Raw genomic sequence first — 20,566 nt, forward strand, 5'->3', positions numbered from 1 at the left:
TTTTCCTGTCTAGGGCTGCAACCCAAAGTTTGGAATTGAGTTTGGGACAGAAAGGTGTCTCAAAGGGTGCATGGATTCAGAAGGGCTTTGCCAAATTTGCAGTCATCAGCCAGGAGGGGTCACTCCTCTGTTGCCTCCCTATCATAATGTGCCTTATACTCATTATTCAATTCACCATTAATGGGTACTTAGGTTGATTCCGTGTCTTTGCTATTGTGAATAGTGCTGCAATGAATGTATCAATGCATGTGTAGTTTTGGTAGAATGATTTATTTTCCTTTGGGTATATAAGCATTAATGGGATTGCTGAGTTGAATGGTAATTCTATTAGTTTTTTGTGAAATCTCCAAACTGCTTTCCACCGTAGCTGAATTAGTTTACATTCCCACCAACAATATAGACATATTTCATTTCTCTACTGCCTCACCAACATCTTTTCATCTATTTCCTGACTTTTTGGTAATAGCCATTCTGACTGGTGTGAGATAATATCTTATTGTGGTTGTGATTTGCATTTCTCTGATAATTAATGATGTGAATATTATTTCAAATGTTTTTGACCACTTATATGTCTTCTTTTGAGAAGCCTCTGCCCATTTTCTGTGCTCTCATTTTCATGGAGTTATCTGACCTTTGCTTGTTGATTTTTTAGAGTTCCTTATAGAATCTGTATTTCATACGTTTGTTTAGGGCATAATTTGCAAATATTTTCTCCTCCACCTATAAAAGTCATAGAAGAAAACCTACCAAGTAGTCTTCCAGGTATTAGCCTTCGCGAAGAGTTTATGATCAAGTTCTTAAATGCAACTGCAAAAAAAAAAAAAAAAAAAAAAAAAAGTGGTACCTAATTAAACGAAAGCACTTCTGCACAGGAAGTACTATCAACAGAGCAAAACAGATAACCTACAGAAGCAGAGAAAATATTTATTACATTTTCAGTTTCATTACTGATTATTGGTTTGTCTAGATTATCTATTTCCTCATAGTTCGATGTGGGTAGTGTTTATGTGTCTATGAATTTATCAACTTTTTCTAGATTTTCCAATTTGTTAGCATAGAGTTGCTCATAATAGTCTCTGGAGATTTCTTGTATTATTATTATTATTTTTGTTTTGAGACAGAGTCTCGCTCTGTTGCCAGGCTGGAGTGCAGTGGCATTATCTCAACTCACTGCAATCTCTGCCTCCCAGGCTCAAGCCATTCTTCTGTCTCAGCCTCCCTAGTAGCTGGGATTACAGGCATGTGCCACCACACACAGCTAATTTTTGTATTTTTAGTAGAGATGGGATTTCATCACGTTGGCTAGGATAATCTCAATCTCCTGACCTTGTGATCCACCCATCTTGGTCTCCCAAAATGCTGGGATTACAGGTGTGAGCCACCACACCCAGCCCAGATTTCTTGTGTTTCTATGGTCTCATTTGTTATGTCTCATATTTCATTTCTGATTTTATTTGGGTCCTCCCTCTCTTTTTCTTAGTATAGCTAATGACTTGTCAATTTTGTTTATCTTTTTAAAAACCAACTTGTAATTATATTGCTCCTATGTATAGATTTTTGGTCTCAATTTTATTTACTTCTGATCTTTAGTATAATGTATTTTTTCTTCTAATTTTTGGTTTCTTCTGTTTTTGCTGACCTCATTTCTTGAGGTGCATTATTAGGTTGTTTACTTAATATATTTCAATTTTTTAATGTGGGCATTTATTGCTACAAACTTCTCTCTTACTGTTGCTTTTGTTGTATTGCATAAATTTTAATATGTTGCATTTCCATTTTCATTTGTTTCAAGAAATTTTTTAATTTCCTTATTAATGTCTTCATTGACCAATTGGTCATTCAGGATAATGTTGTTTAATTTCCATGTGTTTGCATAGTTTCCAAGGTCCTTCTTTCTAGTTTTATTTCTAATTTTATTCCATTTGGGTCAGTTAAGATATTTGATATAATTTCTACTTTTTGAATTTTTTGAGATTTGTTTTGTGGTTTAGCATATGATCTATATTGGAGAATGTTCCATGTGCTGATGAAAATAATGTGTGTTCTGTAGCAGTTGGGTGAAATGTTTTGTAAATATCAGTTAGGCCTGATTGGTCTTGTGTGTATTTATAGTTTAACTGGATGTTTCTTTGTTGATCATCTGAATGATCTCTCCACTACTGAGAGTGGGATGTTGAAGTCCCTAGTATGATTGTATTGCAGTCTATCTATCCCTTTAGATCAACTAATTTTGCTGTAAATACTTGGGTGGCTTGGCACAGGGTTCATACATGTTTATCATTGTTAAGTCCTCTTGCTGAATTTACCCCTTTATCATTATATAGTAACCTTCTTTGTCTCCTTTTACAGTCTAATACAATTATAGCTACTTTTGCTCTTTTTCAGTTTCCAGTTGCACGAAATCTCTTTCTTCATCCATTTCAGCGTATGTGTTTTTAAAGGTGAAGTCAGTTTCTTGTAGGCAGCATATAACAGGGTATTATTTTTGTCCATTCATCCTTCCAGTCTTTTTATTACCAAATTCAGTCTATTTACATATATTGTTATTATTGATTAGTAAGGACTGAGTACTGCCATTATCTTGCTTATTTTTTTGTTGTGTTTTAACTCTTCCTCTCTTCTTTTCTTATTATTTTTCTTTGTGATTTTCTCTGGTAGTATGTTTTAATTTATTGCTTTTTATTTTTAATGAATCTAGTATAGATTTTTGCATTTTGGTTATAATGAGACAAAACATCTTACAGATATTACAAGTTATTTATAAGTGATGATCACTTACCATAAATTAAAAATAAAATAATATGAACAAAGAAAAAATGAAAAAAATCACCTACACTTTAACTTTGTTCCTCCTGCATTTTGACTTTTTGTTACATCAGTTTCTATATCTTTAAATTACCTATCTCTTGACAGTTTTCTGTAGCTTTTACTTTTTTTATGGCTTTGTCTTGTACACTTCATACTGGAGTTGTAAGGGGATTTCATACTACAGTTGCAATGTTAGAATATTCCGGGTTTGTCGGTGTATTTACTTTTATCAGTAGGTTTTATACCTTCAAGTGTTTTCTTTTTGCACATTAGGGGGGCTTTCTTTTCTTTCAGATTAAAGAACTCTCTTTAATGCTTCTTGTAAGAAAGTCTGATGGCAGTTAATTTTCTCAGCTTTTATTTGTCTGGGAAAGACTTTATGTATCCTTCATATTGAAAGAATAGCTTTTCTAGTTACAGTGTTCTTGGACGACAGTTTATTTCTTTCAGCACTTTGAATATGTCATCTCATTCCTTCCTGGCCTGTATTGTTTCCATTGAGAAGTCTGTTGCTAGATGAATTACAGTTCCTTTATATTATTTGCTTCTTTTTTCTTGTTGCTTTCAGAATCCTCTGTTGGTCCTTGACCTTTGAAATTTTGATTATTATATGCCTTGGGCAGTTTTATTTGGGTCACATCTGTTCAGTGTTCTCTGACCTTCCTGCACTTAGATATTCATCTCTAAAGTTTTGACATGTTTCTGTTATTATTTTTTTGAATAAACTTTCTACCTCTCGTTCTTGCTCAACACACTCTTGAACCCCAATAATTCTTAGGTGTAGTCTTTGGAGGTAATTTTCTGTATCTTGTAGATAATCTTTGTACCTTCTTATTTTTTTGTATTTTTTTTTTTTCTCCTCTGACACAGTGTATTTTCAAATTGTCTTTTAAGTTCTCTGGTTTACTCTGCTTCATGCTTTCTGCTGTTGAGAACAACTAACAATTGTTTTAGTTTAGCAAACATACTGCTTTCTTTTATTTTCTTTTCTTTTTTTCTTTTTTCTTTTTTTTTTCTTTTTTTTGAGATGGAGTCTCACTCTGTTGCCCAGGCTGTACAGCAGTGACACAATCTCAGCTCACTGCACCTCCACCTCTCAGGTTCGAGTGATCCTCCTGCCTCAGCCCCACTAGTATCCGGGATTACAGGCACGTGTCACTATGCCTGGCTAATTTTTTATGTTTAGTAGAGATGGGGGTTTTGCCATGTTGGCCAGGCTGGTCTTGAACTCCTGACCTCAGGTGATACACCTGCCTCAGCTTCCCAAAGTGCTGGGATTACAGGCGTGAGCCACCACGCCTGACCAACAGAAAATATATTTCTTAGGTCCAAGATTTCTGGTTGATTTTTTTTAAATCATTCCAGTTTCTTCATTAAGTTCCCCCAACAAATTTCTGAATTGGTTTTCTGTGTTATCTTGGATATCACTGAGCTTTCTTAAAACCACTATTTTAAAATCTTGATCAGAGAGCTCACCTATCCCTATCTCAAGGTCAGTCGTTGGTTCTCCATTTGTCTGGGGAAGTTGTGGTTCCCTATTTGCTGCTGTTTCTTGTGAACATATGTTTATATAGTTGCACTGAATGATGAGCTATTTATTCCAGTCTTCTCTGTCCAGATTGTTTAGGTTTTTATCAGATACATTTGCTTAGAGTGTCTTTGTAATTTACCTTTTGAAATTATTTTTATTTTTCTGCCAGGTCCTCACCTTCTTTTTGGCACTCGATGCTGCTTTAAGTCCACGTTTGTCTCAGTTTTAGTAAATGATCAGAATACTGCTTGTCATGAACGAGAGAAGTCCTTCTGTGGATATCCAAATAGTGTGTGAAGGCTGGTTAGGGGTTCACATGAAGAAGATCTGTGGAACATACCTTCTATAGCATCATACTCCTGGACAGCCACTGTGATTTGACATTTCCTTTGGCTAAGTTATAGAGAAGAGTTTCCAGGGCTGGGAATGGTAGTCTCCCCTTTCCCCTTTGTCTCTGGCTGTTTTTTTAGAACATTTCTCCCTTGAGGCTCTTCTGATGCTTCCTGTGGGTTGTGAGAGGAACTGGTTTCCTGCCAGGAAATCCCAGATGATGGGAAGGCTGTTTGTCCACATCACGCTCGCTGTTTCCAGTATAGACACCATGAGTCAGAGATAAGTTTTCTGCACACTTAATGTAGGGCAGATTGAGGGGTGGGGCATTGTGGATATGGAAGTCCTATTCATTACTATCTGCTTGGAGTTCTTTGAGTTCTGAGATATTGCTGATAATCTCAGCACTATAATTTGTTTCTGATTTTCTGTGCAGGGAGAAGTAAAGCCAACTGCCTTATATGTCATCATTTTGACAGGAACAAAATGGCCTGTAAATTTTTTGATGTGTTGTTGAATTGATCTTGCTAGTATTTAATTATTTTTGAAAGTATATACATATATTGGCCTTGTAGTTTTTTTTTTTTTTTTTCTTGTGATGTCTTTGATTTTGATGTAAGGGTGATGCTGACCTCATATAATAAATTTGGAAATATTCCCTCTACTTCTATTTTTTGGAACATTAAAAATAGATGGGTATTAATTTTTATTTCATTGTTTGATATCATTCAGTCATGAAGTCATATGGCCCTGAGTTTTCCTTTTCGGAAGGTTTTTGATTCCCACTTCAATCTCTTTATCTGTTATCTTTCAGGCTTTCTATTTCTTCTTGATTCAGTCTTGAGAGTGTATGTTTCTAGAATATTATCCCTATCTTTTAGGTTATCCAAGCTTTTGGCATACTATTGTTCATAATAGTCCTCTATAACATTCCTCATGGAACTGGAAGAAACTCATTTAATGTTCATATGGAACCAACAAAGAACCTGAATAGCCCAGGCAATCCTAAGTAGCAGAAAGCATCAGGCTGCCCAACTTCAAATTGCACTACAGGGCTATAGTAACCAAAACAGCATGGTACTGATACAGAATCAGACACATAGACAAATGGAACAGAATAGACGGCCCAGAAATAAGGCTGCATACCTACAACCATCTGATCTTTGACAAAGCTGACAAAAGCAAGCAATGGGGACAGGACTCCCTATTCACTAAATAATGCTGGGATAACTGACTAGCCATATACAGAAAGCGGAAACTGGACCCCTTCCTTTCTCCATATATAAAAATCAACTTATAATGGATTAAAGACTTAAATGTAAAACCAAAACTAAATTAAGAAACCCTGGAAGACATCCTAGGCAATACCTTTTTGGACATAGGCCCTGGCAAAGATTTCATGACTAAGACACCAAAAACAATTACAACAAAAGCAAAAATTGGCAAATAGGAACTAATTAAACTAAATAGCTTCTACATATTAAAATAAACTATAAAAACAGTACACATACATCCTATAGAAATGGGAGAAAATATTTGCAAACTATGAATCTGACAAAGGTATATCTAGCATTTATAAGTAACTTAAACAATTTTACAAGAAAACACTAAACAACCCCATTGAGAAGTGGACTCAGACATAAACAGAAAATTGTCAAAGAAGACACAGATGCAGCCAACAAGCGTATGAAAAAAGTTCAATATCACTGATATTAGTGAAATGGAAATCAAAATCACAATGAGATATCATCTCACACCAGTCAGAATGGCTGTTATGAAAAAGTAAAAAAATAACATGCTGGTGAGGTTGCAGAGAAAAGAGTATGTATACACTGTTGGTGGGAGTGTAAATTAGTTCATCTGTTGTGAAAAGCTGTGTGGTGATTCCTCGAAGAGCTAAAAACAGAACTACCATCCCACTCAGCAATCCCATTCTTGGGTATATACCCAGCAGAATATAAATCATTCTGTTATAAAGACACGTACATGTATATATTCATAGCAGCACTGTTCACAACAGCAAAGACTTATAATCACTGTAAATGCCCATCAATAGAAGGCTTGTAAAGAAAATATGGTACATATACACCATGGAATAATATGCAGCTATAAAAAAGCACAAGATCATGTTCTTTGCAGGAACATGGATGGAGCTAGAAGCCATTATTCTTAACAAACTAATACAAGAACAGAAAACCAAAATACTGATGTTCTCACTCATATGTGGGAGCTAAATGATCAGAACACATGGATTCAAAGAGGAGAACAGACACCATGGCCTACCAGAGGGCTGAAGGTGGAGCATGGAGAGGAGTGGAAAACTAATTATTGGGTACTAGACTTAGGAATCTGCTGATGAAGCAATCTGTACATCAAACCTCCATGACAATAGTTTACCTAGATAACAATCTGCACATGTACCCCTGAACTAACATAAAAGGTAAAAAATCATGTTGTGCATCTTAAATATATACAAGAAAAATAGCTTAATAACAAAATGAAATAACAACAAAAACAGCATTTAGCTTAGGTTTTGATACTTCATGAGAAGTTGTTACATATAAAAATATTTTATTTCTCATTTTTATTAGTAGTTTCAATTTACTTTTTCTTAACTGGATTTGAGATAGAGAGTTTGCGAAGAAGCAAAATTCACTTATTAAGTAGATGGCGAAAGCACCATGGTCCCAGAGGAAAACACTTTCTTTCTGAAATCTTACTTCTAACAGAGTAGCATTGTTATAAGGTATGTCTTTGAGAGGTGCATTGGAAAGTGCCTCTGTGGAAAAGTACTTTCTTTTTCAGTGTCAACAAAGGTTTGACTGATTTTTCTCTGTTGGGCAGGTGGACTATCTTTGCCTAGTATGTTAACTCCAGAGCTGTTTTCTTGTGATGAGTGTATACTTTCTAAAACTGAAGCCAAAGTTGCTGGAAATGATGAGGAATAAAATATCATTCCAGTGTCAATATCTAAAGGCATATTCTTCATCAGAATTATATTTTAAATATTCATGAAGAAAAATATAGAGACTTAACGTATACCTGGGTAAGAACTAAGTTCTGATACATGCAATATTGATTGAATGCTCATATAGCAAGTAAAACAGCTTATTTGGCAAGTATAACAAGTGTTTTTCTGTTTAATCTCTAACATGCTGTGCTTAGCAGAATTAACTGTCATCCTATCAGAATGTTATTGAATCGTATAAAAGCAACCTTGTTTGTAGTGTATCACATGGAAAACCTTTTAAACATCGAAAAAATATTTCTAAAAAAATGTTTAAAGACTTCTCAAATACATAAATGTTGTATGAAAGAAAATATTAGACCATATGTGATTTACTTTGTTAGTCTGGAAACAGTTATGGTAGCTGTTATAAAATTGCTTTTCTAAAAAGCTGCTTTTTACGTAGACTATGAACTCCCTATGAATCAGAACTTATGATTTGTTCATCACTTTATCTCTGCCTCTGGTTACTAGCACTTGATAGGCAAAGAATACATGTTTTGAGGAAATTAATGAGAAGTCAAAATAAAAAAGTAAAATAATAGTATATACTGAATGAGATATCTCTGAAAAAAATATATATATCTGAGTCCTATACTATAGAATTCATTTTCATTCTACCTTGTGATTGACAAGCACAGGTTTTAGTAACACATAGTCCTTCTACAGATGTCCTATACTACAGTGTAGCAGGTAAGAATGAGGTGTGAGTCAGCCTTGCTAAGCAGGTCATTACTGAGAGCAGGTCTGATCTAAGCTTTTGTTATCGCTTCTGCAAAACAAATCTTTCTGTGGAGATGTTAGATAAGAGTTTCCTAAGAATCACATTTCCATATCTTTTGAGTTCAAATGACAAAGACCAATTACATCTTTTCTCTATATCCCAGTTCAAAATTCCTGGAAGGACTCAAACTTGGGTCACATGTCTACTACTAACTGAAGGCTTGGGAGAGGGCCTAGCAAAGCACTGCACACAGGCCAAACCCAGCTTTCTGCTGCCTTTTATAAATAAAATTCTGTTGGAAAACAACTGCACCTATTTAAAATTTCCCTGGCTACTATACACTACCATGGTAGAGTTGAGGAGTTATGACAGAGATGATATCACCCACAAAGACTAAAAGATTCAGTAGCTGGCCCTTTACAGAAAAAGTGTGTCAATCCTTGGCTTTGTATTTCATAGAACAATTGTGTCTCTGTGTGGAAGAAGGGCAGTTCTCAGAGTAAAACACTGAACAGATATCCAATAAAGCACCTTGTATAGTCGGTGAGGGACTCTGTTCTTTGTTGTATGACCAACAATCCAAATCAGACTCCAAAGGGAACAAGCTACTGATATCCTAAGGAGGTGTGGTGGGTAGTGGGGGCTTAAGACACAGCATAAACATTTTATACTATGGTGATATCAGAGCCACCACAGTAATACAGTGAAATCTATTATTTTAGGTGGCCAAAGGGGTTTGGGATTGGACTTTAGCTGCTGACTAGAGGTGAAAACAGAATCAAGACTTAGGGAGGAGAAAAACAAACGAGAGCTATGCAGTGGTTCCTAGGGAAGGGGTTCAGGACAGATGAGATTCTTAAAACTAATATTTAATTAAAGAAACAGGCACAAAATACCATCATATGGACCTTAAAAATGTATTAGATGTTAGGAAACAAGACAACAAATGTTTGACACACGGATACTCAAGGCACATAGCAGTTGGATAACTGCCTTAGGACAGAAAAGGTAACCTCAGCTTGCTCTGGCTGGTGAGTCTGAGTTCTTGGAAATACTTGGTTACAATTTATTCTGAAACTGTGCATGGTGACCCTATGATGGTTCCATGTCTCTGTCACTGAACATATCTTGGAGAATGCAAGGAAAGGGGATTATATATTACAAAAAGAAAAACTAATAAAACCAAGGGGCATGGATGATGAGTGGATTCAATGCACTAAAATAAAGTGTCTATTTTTAGTTCAGATTTTCTGAGTTGCTGAACCTAAAAATTAGATTTTTCACTTACTTGCTTGATAAGTTCAAATCACAGAGTTTGAAGCTGGTGAACAAGTGCCCTGGCTGGTTATGAATTTAGAAGGGTTGGTAAGAGAGACATATATTCAGAAGGACAATGTCTATGTGGTGTCCCGAGGCAAGAAAAGAACACATAGTGTTCTAAAGGCAGAGGCTGATTGTACTTATAGAAGGAACGAGGCATGATTGGAAGCCTTCTGTGCAAACAGTTATAGTTGCATAAAATGAAGTGATTGTGACAAAAGTAAACAAATAAAAAATATTCACTATAAAGAGTTTTAACAGTGTAAATCAAGAGAATAAAAAGGTAGAGGTGGTTTCACAGAATCATTTCTCTAAGCATCGCTCCTTTCATCTTTGATGTCTCTTCTGTACCCAAGATGCTGTTGAACCTGGAAAGAAGAAATCACTGGTTAGTGGAAAGGAAGAATTAGTGGAAAGGCTTCATACATCCAGTTGCTCTTATCTCATTTTACAGAGGAAGAGACTGAGGGCTACAGAGGTGAATTAACCTGCTTTACATCACAACCTCCTCTTTCCAACTGCAATGCTATTTGTGCTTTCTGTGTTCCAATTACTCAGGGGTTTTGTCTCTAGGTTTTCTCACATTTCAGTTGTTAATTTGCATTTTTATAGGCTGTGGAGAAAAAGGCACAGGGGCTACAGGCTTTAGGGGTCAGAAATTTCCGTAAACCAACCCCTAATCCTGCCTAAATTTGCTGGTCTCTCTAATTACCTATCTGCCTCTTGCTTTGTGCCATGATTTGTGCTTTCGTGTCTGAAACCACTGCTACGTAGTTTTGTTGGCGTAGTTTTGGATATGGTAACTCAGTGTACATGGTTCTCCTTCTCAACTAACCTTTCATATGTGGAAATACAGAACAGACTTTTTTATTTATAATTGAGTCTCTTGTCTTTGGACAGTACTCAGACCTTGAGTACTCTTGTCTTTGGTATCAATTTTGTTTCTCGGAGAATTTATAATGAGCGTCCCATCTCCACATTGAGTTTGACAGACCTTTTGTGTGCTGAGACAAAGATTGGGATTAACCATAAATGGCCCATTCTTCTGAATTCTAGATTCTCACTTGCCTATTATCTGCAGCAATGTAGTGCTGATACATTCTTAGAATAGAGCTTATGGTTGACCAAAATAACCAATTAACCTTAGCTCATTATATTCTGGAAGACTTTAGAAATGACCTAATACATATAAATTTCTTGGTATACAGTAGGGTTTCTCAACATTGGTACTATTGGTATTATGGTTTTTATAATCTTTTCTTGTGGGGTGCTGTCCTGGGTTTAGCAGCATCTTGATTTCTATGAACTAGATGCCAGTAACACCTCACCCTGTTATGACAATAAAAAGTGTCTCCAAATTGTTAAAATTTCCCAGAGGATAAAACTATCCTTTAATGAATATCAGTACTATAGACTGTGGCACATAGGCAGTTCAAAATAATTAGCTATATTTTTACCTAAATATAAATAAAATTTATATAAATAAATTTTTGTGTAATTTTTTAAATTTTTTCTTTTTATTTATAATTTTAGATTCAGGAGATACATGTGCAGATTTGTTATATGTAAATACTGCATGATGCCAAAGTTTGGGTTCCTCATGTTCCTGTTGCCCACGTAACGGACATGGTATCCAATAAGTGGTTTTTCAACTCTTTTCCTTCTCTCTACTTCCCTCCTTTTGGAATCCCAGGGTTTATTGTTGCCATCTTTGTGTCTGTGTGTGCTCAATGTTTAACTTCAACTTATGAGTAAGAATATGTAGTATTTGGTTTTCTGCTTCTGCATTAACTCACTTAGGATAATGGCTTCCAGCTGCATCCATATTGCTGCAAAGAATGTGACCTTGTTGTTTCTTATGGCTGCATAGTATTCCATGGTGTATACCTACCACATTTTTCTTTCTTTTCCCTGTTACAGTAACTTTAATTTATCTTGTATTTTACAGAAATCTATGAACGATTTTTAAAAAGCACCTCCTTACATTCTTCTGGCAGCTGTCAAGTAGGCAATAAGTGTGTCAACAGCTTGACCAACAGCATCTTGCAAGGATATCAGACCAACCAACCACTCACCAAAGAACTTGGCACCTTTTAAATCTTGTTTTTAGTGCAAGGGTGTATCCACTCTGATGGCAATCCTGTCCAGGCAAATCTCCACAGCATGCTTTGCAAAATCAGTGATTAGCAAATTAGTTAGCTTTGACACAGAGCTGTGTTCACTTGCCCATGACAACCTGGAAGCTGGTTTTGATGTTGACAATAGAATCTCTAGAATGACACATTTCTCTCTGTAAAAAATAGAGTTGGATGTGCTTCCACAGGATTGTGTTCCATGTTCGGCATGCGTGACAAGTGGTGTATTCATGGATGTATCTTCCAAGACAATTTCTATCTGTTTCTTTTGTAATCTTCTTTTGATTACAAGTTGGTTATTACCATCTAGAGAACCATTTGTACCCAATTCAGCCAACAAAAATGCAGGGAGGTATTTGGGGAGACAATACATTTGTTTATATATATCTGTAAAGTCGACAAAAGAAGTTTCCTTGTTTCCTACTCACACGACATAAGGAGGTTTTGTGACAAATTTCCTTTTCTCTCCAGAAACCATAACTGCATTGTCCCTACATGATGTGGAACACTCTATTCAGTTGCTTCTCATATGTGTAGTCTCTTTCTGAGCTTGCCCAAGTAGAGCCTGTCTGATTACTGAATGAGATGGCATCATCTTTTTTATCTTTTAGGCTTCATCTTTCTTTGGTAATTTTTTATCATCTGGGAACTTGAAATTCCACTTTTTCTCTTTTTATTGACAAACATAATGTCAAGGTCATCCCCTGGTTCAGCTGGTTCTTAAACATCACTTTCAATCTTCATATCCTTTACATCTTCTTCACCTCCATCAATGTGAAATATCTTTTTTTGTTTTTCTCTTATTTTTCTTTTGATTAAAGATCAAGTCATCTGGATCATCATAAGTATCTCTTTTCCTATTGTCCTCTTCATCAGCTTCCAAATCTTTGTCTTCAGTTGGCTCTGGCTCCACTTCTTTTATTTCTGAGGGCTAGCTTTCCTCTGTTTAAGTATCCCCACCCTCATCTAACATAAATGGCTTCTTCTTTTTCTTCCTGCCCATAGTAGAATCAAAAATCATCTTGTCCCCAGATGTGGCTGTAGTTCGAGTGGTCTCGGCATGAATGGGAAGTCAGACAGGTCAGCCCCAGGCCTTGGCAGCAGCTCTGCTCCCATTGATATCTCTCCCATTGCCACACTAGGCTCTTGCATCAGTGAAAGGGCTGCATTTTCTTTATCCAGTGCACCATTGATGGGCACCTAGGTTGATTCCACATCTTTGCTGTTGTAAATAGTGCTGTAATAATCATACGAGTGCTGGTGTTTTTCTTTTTTCTTTTTTGGTAGGACAATTTATTTTCCTTTGGGAATATACCCAGTAAATGGGATTACTGGATCAATGATAATTCTGTTTTTAGTTCTTTGAGAAATCTCCAAACTACTCTCTAGAGGGCCAAATATGCATTCCCACCAATAGTATATAAGTGTTTCCTTTCTTCTGCCACCTTGCCAGCATTTGTTATTTTTTAACTTTTTAATAATAGCCTTTCTGACTGGTATGAGATGGTATCTTATGGTGGTTTTAGGCTGCATCGTTATGAAGATTAGTGATTCGGAGCTTTTTTTAATGTCGGTGGACCACTTGTGTGTCTTCTTTTGAAAAGTGTCTGTTCATGTATTGTGCCCACATTTTAATGGAGTTATTTGTTTTTTGCTTGTTGATTTGAGTTTCCTTTTTTAACTTTTATGTTTAAGGATACATGTGTAGGTTTGTTATATAGGTAAATTGTGTGTCACAGGGATTAGATGGATAGATTATTTCGTCACCAGTAAGCAGATTTCTGATCCTCTCCCTTCTCACATCCTCCTCCCTCAAGAAGGCCCTAGTGTCTGTTGTTACCTTCTTTGTGTCCATGTTTACTTAATGTTTAGCTCCCACTGATAAGAGAGAACAGGTGGTATTTGCTTTTCTGTTCCCATATTAGTTTGGTTAAGATTATGGCTTCTAGCTTTATCAGTGTATATATAAATATATACATATATTGATATATATATCAATATATATATGGACACATTATATATATAGACACATTGTATATATGTACACACACATATACATTTTATATATATACACACACACACACACACACATATATGTCACATTTTCTTTATCCAGTCTACCTTTGATGGGTATATAGGTTAAATTCATGATGCTGCTATTGTGAATAGCACTGTGATTAATTTTTGTTAAATGCATAGTTTGCAAATATTTTCTTTGTTGAATGCATGGTTTGAAAATGTTTTCTTCCATTCTGTAGGTTGATGTTTACTCTGCTTTTTCATTTTTGCTACCTGCATCCGGCAGCTGTTCCTTTTTGATGTACGGCCTTCATTTTATCCACTTTTATTATATTAACTACATCATACTTTATTATAGAATAATTTCTGGCTTATTTTAGACTGAGTGTTATTGCTTGTCTCTTGCAAACAAAAACCCTAATTAATAAAAAAAAATTGGTTATGAGGTAAGATATCTTCAGGAAAATGCTGAATTTATTCCTGGCTGGGATAAGATGAAATGCATGACGTAGGATGAAAAAAACAAAAGGAAGATTGCATCTGATGGCATAGAATAATATATAACGAGAGAAGAAAAACTAAAAACACATACGTTATTTTCTCAAGGTCCAAAATGAAATCCCCAGCCTTTTGAGGATGCATTTGAAAACACTGAAATAATTTCTTAGAATTTATGACCCTGGGCTAAGATCAGTAAACAACAATAACAAATTAATATACCAACACCACTGCCACCACCAAAGAAAATAATTCTCTGGGATGCTGGGTTAAAAAATCATGTGAATTTGCCAGACCTAATGTGAAAGTTAACACGTTAATTAACAAAGAAGCAAATTACAGTAGTGGGACAGGGGTTATAGGAAGATCCATGGATTTGTATTACATCTAACCCATAAACCCCAGAAACCCTTGATGAGGTTTTTTCACACTTGCAGAAAACAATTGATGCATTTCTTCTTGCCTCAATCCTCATATTAGGCCAATATTCAGATTCCAAATTCATCATGTTCTGGAGGTTGAAATGCTACTTGAGAAGAAAACAAATAGAAAGATTGCAGGAATTTGCTAATTTTATCACTCAAAACCTGATGAGTACTTGTAGAAATGGATTTTGAGTTTGCAGAGATATGGAAGTGAGGAATAAAACTTTAGCTCAGGCTGAATTTTTTCATAAAGGTGAACTAATTAGAGACTTTAGCCATTATGTCTTCATGTAAATCTTAATCTAAGATTGCTGGATTTATGTATCATTTAGGTCTATCTCACTTATTTCTTTGTTATATCCCTGAAGAAATTTCAGAAGTTGTTCTTTTCAAAACATTTTAGAGCCAGGTTAATTAAGGAAAGTATAGTATTATTTAAAAGGAGGAAAAAATAAGAAAACGTGTTTTATTAGTTGCTCTCTTTCCACTAAGAATCAGTTAGAAAGGATTTAAAATGTCATCTCAGTGAGGTTGGGAGGATCACAAGTGGTTGAGCCAAGAAGTGATAAAAGTGGATGTGACTGTTATAATAGGCAGCAGAATAGGTGGGTATTAGGATTCATTTAAACCAATAAAGATCTCTACCTATGGTTAATTATTATGGGGTTTCTAAGAATAAAATAAACATTTCCCCAAGATCTTACCTGATTTACAAAAGCAAAACACTCCAGATATGGCAGACAAAAGAACAGAGAGCAACCTGAGAATCATGGATCCGCAAACATATTTTAAACTTGAGTCATTTTATCAACCTGAGGGCCTTGAATGTAGACAGGATTGCCTATCTTGGGGAGGATGGACCCAGTTTAATATCATAGATAAACGCAGTGAACTCATCTCTAGTCTTTTTGAAAGGCGCCTAGAGCAATTTGGGCAACTTTGCTCTAAGAAAATTGGTTTATTTATCTGTAAAATGATAGAATTATGGTAGCTAACCTACAAATTGTTGTATTTAGGAAAATAAAATGCCTATAAAGTATAGAGAATAATACCTGATACATACTAAGTACTTAATGTTAGCTATTATTATTATTAAATGCAAGTTCTTACAACACTTATCCCCAGGAAATATGCCATATTTGTATTTTACGGATTCTGTTGTTAACTGTTATGAAAAGTAGTTATTTAAGCTATTCAGACAAATAAGAGGTCATCAAGTGTGATTGTATAAGGTAATCTGAAGCACCAAAGTAGAACAGTGTGAAAGTTGTCAGTCATGGAAGTTTTTAAAAGTCATTCAATCTGTCCCCTGTTTAATCAAGTGTCTAATTTCCTTGAACTTGCGATTGGCTGTGTAGGTAAGGCTTGGCCACATACCCCTGACTTTGAGCAAGAGGTACTCTTCTTTCTCTAAAATTTAGTAGTGCCTTAGACATACTCCTTATATCATTGATTGCACTGCATTGTAGTTTGTTGATTCTGTGTATTCTTACCCTGAAGAAGAACTCCTTAGAGCCAAGGGAAAATATTACAGTACACTTGGTGGCAGGAAATGGGCACAAAAGTCTGCAGTCTTCCATTTAATAACCATTGCATTTTACCCCTTAGGTAGCGCTTTTGTCTGATTTTTCAAGCCATATAATGAAAATTTGTGTCCGTTATTACACTGTTGTACGGTAAAATGGTAGGAGCATGGAGTGTAGGGTCAATCTTCCTGAATTTAAAACCCAGGTTCACCATGAATAACAGTATGACCAGGTGAGCTATCCACATTCTCAGTGTCTCGGTTTCTTTCTTTCTAATATAGCATTGATATGAAAATTAAGTGGATCAATTTACACAGATCATTAAAGCAGTGCCTGGCACATACTAATTACTCAGCATATATTAAATTACTACTGAAATATTCAAATAAAAATTATAAATATGCTTCATTCACTGTTAATACAGATATTTGTTACTAGTATGAATTGTTTTATAATGTGTAAACAAATGAATGAATTAATTAATGAGTAACTTTTTCTAAATATATGATGTGTGTTGATTCACATTGTTTTTTGTAACTGCAGAAGGTTGGAATATTTAAAGATCGCTTCTGATTTCACTATTATTTATTTTTAAGACTTACCTGTGAGCTAGAACTTCATATTTGGAGAAAATAAAAGATAATTACATGTAATCTCAAAAGACTGCGGTCCCTCAGTGACCTTGACCTTGGCCATGCTGAGTCTTTGTTTATAAAAAGGAAGAACTGGCTCTTTCCTCACCATTTGCTCTTTGACAACAACTATGACTGCCTCTTCCCATAGTTCTGAGGCAGGAAATGTTACTTCTCTGTGTCTTCATATAGTTGAATGCAAAGGCTTTTCTTAGAGATAAATTTAACATTACAGTGAAAGTGTCCTTGCATATTAATATTTCTAAAATAATTATTGCTTAAAAAAGCTCTAATTTATATTCTTGAAGACTGCATAATTTTTAAATAACATGTGCAATATAACACTAAAATTGTGTTTTATATGCAATTTAAATAACTTTTTATATTTTATTTCATGGTTTTATATAGTGTCTTACTGACATTTGCTGTCCATATTTGAAATCTTATATTATTGCTGGTTTAATAGAGTACATCTATAAAATAGTATGCAAGATTGAACATTTACCACAAATCTCAAAATGTTGTAGGAAGAAATGGCTCCAAACTATGGTTTAAAGTGGCTTAGTGAAGCAGAAATTTCACTACATTTCTTTTGCTAGAAAACTGTTGCTGCAAAAACCAGCACTTAGAAAAGCAAGTAGAACTAGACATTTGTAATTAATAGTCAATTTTGAAAGAATTAAGAGCACTGTTGTTTCAGGTGAAGTACTTTGAAATGTAATTATATCTCTTTCTATTGGAAATTGTGATAAAAAATGTTCCAATTAAATTTACTTGGTTTTATTCCTATTAAAAAAATCAGACATGTAATGAATTATTTTATAGAGTTCATATAGCCATGAGACCATATTATATATCTATATTCCCTCTCAAATGCTTTCTTAACAGTATTTTTATTAGTATATAAAAGCACTTGTATGACTCATATCAATAAAATTAAGAAAAATCACTAAAAATTTCATAAAATAAAAGAAAATAAGCAATTAAATTATTTTGAATTTTTCAGAAGTATGGTTTCAAAGTTTTAAGTTAAGCTTGCTTTTATTGCAAGTATATATTTTAGGACTTCATAAAGTGCATCTCATGCTATATAGGATTTGACTATTAAACCCTAAAATTTTCTTTTGTAAAATGGTGTATTTCACAATATGTATACATGTATATATATACATGCATATAAATATATATATACACATACACATATGTGCATATAAATATATATATACACACACACACGTGTATATTTATGTTTTCATAGTCAGAATATTAGGCTATTCAGATAAATAAGAGGTCATCAAGTATGAGAGTGTAAAAGCTGCTTTTCAGCATTAATGTGTCTATAATTCTTTATGGAGCAGCAAAGCTTAAATGACTAAAGTATAGATGAAAGTAAATGATTAAAATACACAACTATTTAGACTATGAGGCTTTAGGTTCTTTTTATTTTTTAAAGTTTTATGGGTACATAGTAGGTGTATATATTTCTGGGGTGCATGAGATACTTAGGTATAGGCATGCTATAAATGATAATCATATTATGGAAAATTGGGTATTCATCCCTTCAAGCATTTATACTTTATGTTATAGACAATCCAATTATTTTCTTTTAGTTATTTTAAAATGGGCAATTAAATTATTGTCAACTGTAGTCTCCCTGTTGTGGTATCAAATGTTACGTCTTTTTTATTTTTTCTATTTTTCTGTGAGTGTACTCATGAATAATTCCCACTTTCCTCCCAGTCCTCCACTACCTTTCTCTGACTCTTGTGACCATCCTCCTATTCTCTGTCTCCATGAGTTCAATTGTTTTGATGTTTGTATTCCACAAATAACTGAGAACGTGTGATGCTTATATTTCTGTGCCTGCCTGATTTCGCTTAACAGAATGACCTCCAGTTCCATCTATGTTGTTGCAAATGATAAAATCTTATTCTTTTTGGTGGCTGAATGTACTCTATTGTGTTCAAGTAACACATTTTATGTGTCTATTCCTCTGTTGATGAACACAGGTTTTACTAAATCTTGGCTACTGTGAACAAACATGAGAGTGCAGATATTTTTATATATTTATTTCCTTTCTTTTGTGTATATACCCAGCAGTGGAATTGCTGAATGGTATGGAAGTTCAATTTTTAGTTTTTTGAGGGACCTCCAAAACTGTTTTTCATAGTGGTTATACTAATTTACATTCCCAACAGTGAACAAAGGTTCCTTTTTTTCTACATCCTTGCCAGCATTTGTTATTGCCTGACTTTTGAAAAAAAAAAAAAAAAAAAGCTGTTTTTGCTCAGGTGAGATGATACCTCGTTGTAGTTTTGATTTGGATTTATCTGATGATCAATGACGTTGAGCAGTTTTTCATATGCCTGTTTGCCATTTGTTTGTCTTCTTTTGAGAAATAGCTATTCAAATCTTTTGACCTTTCTTAATTAGATTATTAGATTTTTTCCTGTAGAGCTGTTTGAGCTCCTTATGTATTCTGATTATGAATCCCTTGTCAGATGGTTAGTTTGCAAATATTTTCTCCCATTCTGTGGGTTGTCTCTTCACTTTGTTGATTGTTTCCCTTTTATGCAGAAGCATTTTGACTTGATGTGATCCAATTTGTCCATTTTTGCTTTGGTTGCCAGTGTCGTTGAGGTATTATTCTAGAAATTTCTGCCAAGACCAATGTCCTGGAGAGTTTCTCCATTGTTTTCTTGTAGTAGTTTCATAGTTTAAGGTCTTACATTTAAACCTTTAATCTATTATGATTTGATTTTTATATAAGGTGAGAGAGATAGGGATCAAGTTACATTCTTCTGCATATGGTTATGCAGCTTTCCCAGAACTGTTTACTGACAAGACTGTTCTTTCAGGTGTCTGTTTTCGGAACCTTTGTGAAAAATGAGTTCATTATAGGTGTATGAATTTGTTTCTGTGTTCTCTGTTTGTTAAACTCATTTATGTGAATGTTTTAATGCTAATGCCATGCTGTATTGGTTACTATCACTCTGTAGTGTAGTTTGAAATCAGATAATGTTATTTTTCCAGTTTAGATCATTTTGCTCAGGATAGCTTTAGCTATTCTGGGTCTTGTGTGATTCCATATAAAGTTTAGGATTGTTTTATCTATTTCTGTGAAGAACGTCATTGGTAGTTTGATAGGAATTACACAGAATTTGTAGATTTCTTTGGTTAGTAAAGACATTTTAGCAATATTTAGAATTTCAGTACAACAACATGGGATATCTTTCCACTTTTGGTGTCCTCTTCAATTTCTTTCATTAGTGTTTTATAGTTTTGATTGGAGAGATATTTCAATTCCTTGCTTAATTTTATTCTTGGGTATTTAATTTTATGTGTGACTGTTGTATAGGAGATTAATTTTTTGGTTCTTTTTTCAGATTGTTCACTGTTGGATTAAAAATGCCACTGATTTTTGTATATTGATTTTGTATCTTACAACTTTACTGAATTTGTTGATCAATTCTAATAGTATTTTTGTGGAGTATTTTGGTTTTTTACAAATATAAAATGTCATCTGCAAACAAGGATAATTTGACTTCTTCCTTTCCAATCTGCATGTCCTTTATATCTTTTTTGTGTCTAATTGCTCTACCTCAGACTTC

At 34.5% G+C, this 20,566-nt stretch overlaps 1 pseudogene; it reads right to left on the bottom strand.

Annotated features, from left to right (window-relative positions):
• Positions 1-11,541: 11,541 nt before the first annotated feature.
• On the bottom strand, positions 11,542-12,924 carry LOC108584169 (annotated as a pseudogene).
• Positions 12,925-20,566: the final 7,642 nt, after the last annotated feature.

This window comes from Papio anubis, chromosome 14 (assembly GCF_008728515.1).
Source record: "Papio anubis isolate 15944 chromosome 14, Panubis1.0, whole genome shotgun sequence".
Lineage (NCBI taxonomy): Eukaryota > Metazoa > Chordata > Mammalia > Primates > Cercopithecidae > Papio > Papio anubis.